General features: G+C 35.7%; 1 long non-coding RNA gene across 1 annotated transcript; it reads left to right on the forward strand.

The window, feature by feature from the left end:
* Window positions 1–1,760: 1,760 nt before the first annotated feature.
* Window positions 1,761–8,120, forward strand: LOC106789728. Its single transcript, XR_001382026.1, has 3 exons — window positions 1,761–1,887; window positions 5,801–6,200; window positions 6,275–8,120. It is a non-coding gene; the product is annotated as an uncharacterized LOC106789728 (long non-coding RNA).
* Window positions 8,121–9,039: the final 919 nt, after the last annotated feature.

Genomic DNA, 9,039 nt, shown 5'->3' on the forward strand with positions numbered 1-9,039 from the left:
TACAAGCCCGGAGGATCGATATCTCGAATTCGGAGGTAATATCTCGACCGCAGTGCATTGCGTTCGAGTCGCATACCTCGCAAACGAACAAACGAACGAACGAACGAACGAGCTAACAAACGTGCCTTGAACCTTAGTCACTTTTTCTACTATATTATCTACTAATTAATAGTATAAAGATATGACAGAGAGAGAGAGAGAATAAAATAAAATCAAATGACACTATTAATTCTATTTAAATGTCTATCATTTAAATATACTTTTTAATATAATACTGACACAAAATATCCCACCCTAGGTAATTTCTTCATTTTATAGAATATAAACGTTGACTTGTTTGTACTAATAAATACAATCCTTTATTTTTTCGTAATCGATCCGTCATACACGGTGTAGTAGATATACGTTTCCATTTGTAACTATGAATATGGATTTTATCAAAGTTTCCGAATATTACGTATCGCGTTGCGATACGTCTACCGTCATCATTTTCACGGTTGTCCGGTAATTAGCTCTTTAGTAATTTGCCGAACATGTTACCTTTGCTCGTCGTTCGCTAGCTCGCGTCGTATGCGCATCAGCTCGACTGATGATCTATTTACCAATCTATCTATCTATCCATCTATCTATCCATCTATCTATCCATATATTTTATCTATCCCATCTATCTCGGTGTTATAGGCAGAGAAAGACATTGGCCGATCGCAAGATAGGATGTTTTTATCCATAACGAAAGCGGAAAGCATTATTATCGTTATCGCACGTTAGCCACGTCCAACCGACGTTTCGTGCGAGAAGCGATTTTGCGTGGCCGCCGATTGGAAGGACTCGTTGGATCGAGGATAATGATAAATCGTTATTCGCTTCAGTGCCGGGTTAAGTGGACTTGAAAACGCGCTGGGTCCATTGAGCTTCGAATCGAGCCACGCTATTCTCGAATATAAAATCGAATTTTTCTTTTTTATCTTTCTTAACCTCCTCCCCTCCCCCTCTACCCCTACCCCTCCTCCTCCTCCTGCTACTACTTTCGTATCTTTTCCAATTGTTTTTTTCTTGTTACGTTACAAGACTGTGCTAAAGAACTTTACGAGCATCTAAAATTCTATTTTTCACTATCGAATTTAAAAGCTGCGATTCCTATAAGATTATTATCTACTTCGCGTGGTCGCCGTTAACTCACCCCTTTTTCAAATAACTTCTCCACCATCTCTTACTCCTATTCCTACTTCTACTCCTTTTCTTTTTCTTTTTTACTATCTCTCTTTCTCATTCGAAAATTTCATTTCTGTTATTTCTCTCATTCTCTCTTTCTCTTACTATTATCCTCTACTTCATCGCGTTCAATAATAATTCGTTCGTATCGTTTTCCTCGTCCATCCAGGATTCTACATCCTCTTCCATTTCAAACGATATTCTCTTGATTATTCTCCCTTTTCCAGGCAAGCAACCTTTGCTCCATCTCTTTGGGGGTAGTTCTGAATTCGTAAGATAACTGCGTCTTTATGTTTCGCCAATGAAACTCTCAGCTCTCTTTTATTATATTCTTTCACGAATAATCCCAACTCATTCATTTCTACTTTTCTTCTTTATCCCCCCTTTACCTCCCGTTCCCACTTTGTTGTAAGTTAATAGTTAACTTATCGGTTTTGATTATTATTATTATTTTTGTACTTTTTAATATTAAATACGTTTCATGATTTTATCATTCCTAGGGTATATAAGCGAATAAATAGAAGTAGAAGAAGATGAAGAAGAAGAAGAGAAAAAAATAGGGAGAAAAGAATGAAGAAAAAAAAAAAAAGTGAAAAAGACAGGAAGAATCCATGCATAGAATTTTCATATTTTATTCTTTATGCCTCGAAACGATTTGCAGGATAGACGTTAGAGGTGGGTGTAGACGTTATGCACTTTTCGTTATTACATAGGCCCTTCTCGATGGTATCCGTAAGCGGTCTTGCGAACAAAGAACTAGAAAACTTGGCCGTTTCTCTTCTCGTCCGCATTTCTCGCGACTCGATCCTTCTTCTTTCTTATTCTACTTTATCTACTTCTTCTTCTTCTTCTTCTTCTTCTTCTTCTTTTACTTTCTTTCTTCCCTTCTTTCTTTTACTTTCTTCTGCGGTCAGCCTCTAGCGGATGCCCATTTGTCGGTCTTACTTTTAACGACCACCCCTTTAACCGCCATGGCCACATTTTTCCGTCACGGTCTCTCAGCAATACGCCGCGCATTGTTTTTCGATGAAACTTTCTACCCTTCTCTCCAATTATTTTCTTTTCTAGAAAAGAAAAACTTTGGTCGTACCTGTCTACCAACTACCTACCAACCTACCAACCTTAACATCTAACGATCCGCACGAAAGAAATTCGATCGGCTGACTTTTCTTTACTAGTTTTATCCTACACTCGTTTTTGTCTTTTTTTTTTTTTTTTCATGAGCCTTTCTTATACAGTAAATATAAAGTTAACCTTTATTCGTATTACTTTTAAACGAGAAAATTAATAATCATTTCGAAATTTATATTTATATATATATATATATATATTTATTACGAGAAATTAATTGAATGCAAATGTGTGTCCCCTGAAAATTATATTATAAAAGTAGACAGGTATTAAAAACAAAAAAACTACATGACGAGTAATATATAGAAATTTATTGCAAAGCATTTTTTAACAAACGGATTAATAAACGCGCAACTAAAACAAGACTGCCGTCCAATTTTGGTGGGAACGTTTCGAAAGTGAGAATGGGGGAGAAGAGATCTTTACGTTCACGAAGAAGGCAAAAGGAAAGGGAAAGAGTAATCAAGTACACAAGAAATTGTTATCAAGTATAGTGCAAGCATTTACCGTAATATCGCTTCGCTTGAGATAATCTACTTTAGATATCGAGCATTAGGCGTTTATCGCGTGGTTTTAGTCGGAATAAAATCATCATTTTACGATGATGTTCATTTTATTTTCATCATTGCTTCCTGTTTATTCGATTATTATTTATATACTTTAACAATTTATGTATATATATATATATATATAATAATTGGAACGTTTAAAACAAATAATCTGAATTATTCGATTGCTATTGGTGATATAGAACAAAAATAACATTATTATAATTGTAATAATAATTAATTATTCTTATAGGCATTTACTTTGTAAATAACATTTTAGTATTTTTAATAATTAACAATATACATACATATATATATATACTCGTTATATAGGCATTATTTATACAAGTATTGAATCTTTCCAAAGTATTAGTCTTTCAATCGAAAAAGGATTACACATTAATCATTCGTTAAAGGTACTAATTCAATTTTATTTTTCCTTTGATAAGAAGTAATCTGGATTGCTCGGAATCAAATAGTCGATACGCTTTCTCTCTATATCTCTCGTAGTTTCGAACGTGAATTGAAATTATTAAATAAAAACTTTCAGAGAAAGCAGATTTCATTGCATATCCTGTATGTAACGACAAACGTTATAGTATTTCTTTCTTTCTTTTTCTTTTACTTTGCTATCCCATTAGTATAGTTATTTCTTTTTCCCTATGTTTTCTTTTTTTTTCTTTTTTTTTTTCAATTATTTCTGGATTTTGAACATTGTGCTCAATCGTTCTATCGTCAAATAATATTAAATAACGTAAAATAGCATGAATTCCGGAGAACTCGTACTTATCCTTTAAATTCGACGAATTACTTAACAATTCGGTATCCCTTCCTTCTATTCTTCTTCGTCGTGCATACAAAATGCATACAAATTAAAAATATTATTCCCATTTTTTAACTATCAAAACCTAGGAATGGAATATCTAGCAAATATGCAGCTTTTCGCTATATAAAAAAGAAAAAAAAAAAAAAAGGAAAAAAAGAAAAAAGGGAAAAAACAAAAAATCTAACTTCTATGGCCGCATATCTTTTCATCTACAATGGTCTTTATGTTACGAGGACAAAAGGACCGACTAAAAATGAAAGAACCTTCTCACTTCGCGTTCGCTTGGACAGTAATGAATAATTAAGTACAAAAAAGAGAGATAGAAACGGGAAAAAAAAGGGGGAAAGAAAAGTTGAATGAATATAAAGAAAAAAAAAAAAAAAAAAAAAAAAAACAAAAAATCAGATTCCAGTTCCACCCTTTTCGTAAAACTCGCCAATATATATTTTATCGACTAGCAGCTGGGAACGTGAATAACGAATTCTTTCTTTTTCCTTTTCCCTCTCTCTCCCTCTCTCTCTCTCTCTCTCTCTCTCTCTTTTTTTCAATCTTTATTTCTCTCTTTTTTTTTTCTTTTTTTCTTTTTCGAAACATAACTCGATGAATAAGAATTTATGCGAGAGTGTATTTTAAAGGGCCCTTCGGACGGCATCCGTGAGTTTCAATGGTAGAAACGCTATCGTTAAGCCAACGTTCTATCTTCGCTTCTCGAAATATAAATAATTTTTGGAGCGCATGAAACGTGAATGGAATGAAACGAAGGTTGCACTTATAACGCGTGCAGCAACATCGTCAAGTGCTTTAGAGTATAGTATGTCGAGAATCTCGCTATGTGCCTCGTCGTTCTCATTATATTTTTTCACGCGGATCGTGCGAACATTACCCCACCCCCTCCCTCCTTTTATCGCTCATTTTCTCTCTCTCTCTCTCTCTCTCTCTCTCTCTCTCTGTCTTTTCTTTTTCTTTCTATTTTTCCTCGTATACTGTTCGACACCTGTCCACCTTTTTTTAATACCTTTATTGCAAATCCAATCAATTGAATCTTCTTTCTCTGTCTCACATACTTTCTAAGAAAAATTTTCTACAACATACAAATCTAAGACAAATTGAATCAATTTCTTTTATTTCAAAATGATTATCTTTCGGCACACGCGACAAGTTTCATTGAATCGGTAACAATTCTTTTGTGTATACGTAATGTAGTATATGTAGTATAAAATATAATAACTCCTATCGTGTGTTAACTGCACGCATGTATTTTTTTTTTTTTTTATATATATATATATAACGTATTGTATAAATTACGAGGATAAATATTTGCTTTAGAATTATAGTGACTTTTTTTTTGGAGCTCCCTATTGTAAATAAAATGTAGTCAAAACTGTATATTTATTTTCGCAATTGAAATGATTTTATCTATAGGATTTAAACCGAATGTCAACATAGATGGGGCAGAGGCAGGAATGAATATATTATTGACCTGTTACACAATATACCTCCTACGTGCATATTTGTACACGCAACTTGTAATTATTAAAATATAAAATTGTACAAACAGTTTTATTATATGTATATCATTTCATTCGATGAAGGAGGGGAAAGGGATTTAATTTTAATCAACGATATTACCAATTAACAAGAATAATAATTATTTTGCGCATTCGATAAGCAAATATAAAAAAAAAGGAAAGAAAAGAAAAGTATACGTGTTAAAGGGAATATATAAAAGTAATTGGACATTGGTAACGCGTCGTATCGATTAGAATCTATAGGAAGGATCGCGTATAGCAATGCAACTACCAGAGGGAGATAACCAAGGATGCATCGACCATTTGGCTCCTAAACGGCTCGCAAGTAACGCGCTACCGACGCGCCAAGGACCTGCCAAGGACGCGCCAAGGACGCGCCAAGAATGCACCGAAAACGTGCGACCCGAAGAATCCAAACGTGCATTCTCTCATTGTTTGTGCTAGATCTCATTGATTAGCGATACTCTATCACGTTCCACGAATAAAATCAATCGATGAATTTTTATATTAAATCAATACTATAATTATAATTCCCATTCGTATATTATTTTCAGGTCTGGCGAAACATCAACGATCTTATCTTAGATTTGATATCGTTATCCGATAAATTACTACGGAATGCAGCTAATAAAAATCCTGCATATTTAACTATGCACCTAATGGAAAAACTCTGAGGAAGAATATTATCCAAATGACTTTATCGATAGAATATTTGAATGATTTCCGTAGGATTGTAGAATCACGACAGCTTAATAAGCTTTCCCATTCATGGAAATGGAGTAACGTAAGAGATACAGACAGACGTAACAGGAGCATAGAAGGGAATACGAGATGGTGTATCGTTTATCGAAAAGGAATTGGTATATATCAAGAGACTACCGTAAGGAGGAGAAGGATTGAGAACTGAAATAGGACGGATGGATAATGCGAGTTAGTTCGCTACCCTCTACCAAGGTTTGTCTTCTCACTGATATCCGCAATGTAAACACACTGTACTGTTAGATAACGTTGCTGTATTACGTTTGCAGATGCTAGTCACACATTTCTACCTATCTCTGACTCTCCTCGTCTTTATAATTATTATGATAGTTCGTGGAAAGCAAATGAACGTCACACGAAACAACTCGTAGTGACCATTCCCATTCATTCATTCATTGAATTCTTGGCTATGGATAGAGGAGAACTGTTTCTTGAGAAAAGAAAACCTTACTCGATTCATCGAGAATTGTGAAATGAATTAGATATTCCGGTACAGAGAGAGAAAGAGAGTGGATTCTATTCTATATCCATCTTGGCGACGCATAGTTATCTCGGAACGAGTCTAACACGAAATAAGAATAACAAGAGATCGTTTTAAATAAGATAACTCGAGTCGTTTATAATTTTTGGCTCGTTCGAGGAAATCGTCATACTCGACGATGTCTTTTTCCTCCTTTTGATAAAAAGGAAGGAAGCAACCCTAACTCGATATCATCTACCGACTTATCTGGAATTATTCCAAATCTACAATTTTGACGATTAAGCAAATATCCGTATCACCTAGCTTAGTACTCTGAGTGTAATAATAAATCATCTTAGTTATCGAATAGGAACGTATTTTTATCCAAATGAAAAAAAGGAACCAACAAATAAAGCGTACTCAAATAACCCCTTAAAAGTCTAAACAACACATAGACACCGGGTAATCGATAAAAGTGCATAAACATTTTGACTCTCGTTGGGATCTCTCGATGGAAATATTTCACCGATACCCCCTAGAGTTCTCACGTTTCTCGAGATTTCTCAGTGATCTTTGTCGAAACGAAAAGCTTTGAATACTTTTCCAAAGATTCGGCATACACATTGTTCGGTTTCCGTGTGCCGTCTTGAATAGTAACGTTCACGGCATGGAAATAGAGTAGCATTTTTAGAACTCTAATCGCGACGCGTCCTCGTTCGAAAAATACTTTGTCGATCAACGGGCCGAAACTTTCAATGTTTTCGAGATTAAAATCGAGAAAAGGAGGGAGGGGGAAGGAATCGTCGTTTAATTAATTAAACATCTTACATGAATTAATCGTAATAAGAACAAAGATGATATTCCGATTTTCTCTCGTCGTAATTATAAGATTTTCAAGAAGAAGAGAGAGATAGAGAAGGATACCGAACAAAAGATGGAAATAATTGGAAACGTCGGCGTCGAGGAAAGAAGAAAAAAGAAAAAGAAAAAAAAACAGAAAAAGAAAATGAAAAATAGAGGTATGGTAGGCGGGAAAAAGGGGATCGGGCAAAAGCGGAGTCACGTTTTCCCGAGCGATATGCGATGCATGAGGCCTGAAACGTGAGTGCACAACCGGCAAAGGTGCAACCACCGAGAAGGACGATGATCCTCGAGGGTTCTCGCGTCAGATGGATCATGGCTAGCCAAAGCAGGAGGTGGTTGAGAGGCACGAGCTAGAGACATCGAGTAGGGGGCCCCAGTAGCCAGCAACCGCTGGACAGCAACGTGCCGCTCATGGTAAACAGCTACGTGCTCTCTCTCCTAGAAAGACCTACATAGAACGGAACGCACCACCATCCTGCTGATCCTGTGCCCAACGAACGAATCCCAACCTTCTCTCTCTCTCTCTCTCTCTCTCTCTCTCTATCTCTCTCTCTTTCTTTCTTCCTTTCTTTCTTTCTTTCTTTCTTTCTTTCTTTACCTATCTGGCTTATCGTGATAGTCTATTTTACGAGAGAAACGTTACTTTGATATTAAAGAAATGCTGGTGTTGGGAGAAAGAGAGAGAGAGAGGGGGAGTGAAATGGGTTTAAAAAGGAAATAATATAAAAATAAAAAAAAAAGATAGTTTGTATAAAAAAATGTCGATATTCCAGAAAAATACGTGTTTATATAATGCACGCGCTTTCTTCTTAATTACAAATTGTTGTTGCGGTAATAACGCGCAGCAGACCCTTTTAAATTAATGCATCCGGTGTCGTTAATAACGAAAACTTTTAGTGGATGAAACCGCGCTAGCCATCTTTTGCTAAACTCACCAAAGTCGTAAACACGATGAACGAGAGAGAGAGAGAGAGGGAGAGAGAGAGTGGGAGAGAGGGAGAGAGGGAGAAAAAACGAAGAAATAGATCAACCGTAGCGTTAGGACGTGCCAAATTTCAAAGTTAGACAGGGAATATCGAGAGACACGGGTCTGTTAAATAAATAAAAAAGGAAAATAGTTTGTAACGCGATTGGAACGATTCGGAACTATTCGAAAAGGAATGTTCGTGAAATAACTAAAGATCTTTAGTAATTTTCCCCCGGGAAATAGCATCGTGACCCGATTTTAACTCGCTAAATTGGTTAGAAATCGGCCCCCATATGCCGGTCTTAATTAAAAGCTTCGATTTCGTCGTATTTATATCTACCAATTCTCATTCTTTAGTTTTTTATCCTTCCCACTTTACGTTCCATGCCATCGGTTCGATAATAATTCATGTTACTTTAACTAGGTTTAATTACATTGCTAACACGGAATTCGACACGAAATTCATGTTCAATAGATAATATCGATAGCCGAATAGCGAAATGACAGTTACAACGAGCTTAATCCACTTCTTCTTTCTTCTTCTTCTCCTCCTCTATTTCGTTCGCCAAGAGAGCTTTAATCCATACAAAAAGAAGAACAAGAAAAAAATACTTCACGATACAGCCACAGTACTATTTTTTTATTATTGCATTGGATTACCGGATACTACGAGATTGTCGTTCTAGAACGAAAAACCGATCGAAACGATCTCTGTCTCTGTCTCTCTCTCTCTCTCTCTCTCT

The sequence above is a fragment of the Polistes canadensis genome, unplaced genomic scaffold (genome assembly GCF_001313835.1).
Source record: "Polistes canadensis isolate GaletaPanama2010 unplaced genomic scaffold, ASM131383v1 scaffold_6, whole genome shotgun sequence".
In the NCBI taxonomy this organism is placed as follows: Eukaryota; Metazoa; Arthropoda; class Insecta; order Hymenoptera; family Vespidae; genus Polistes; species Polistes canadensis.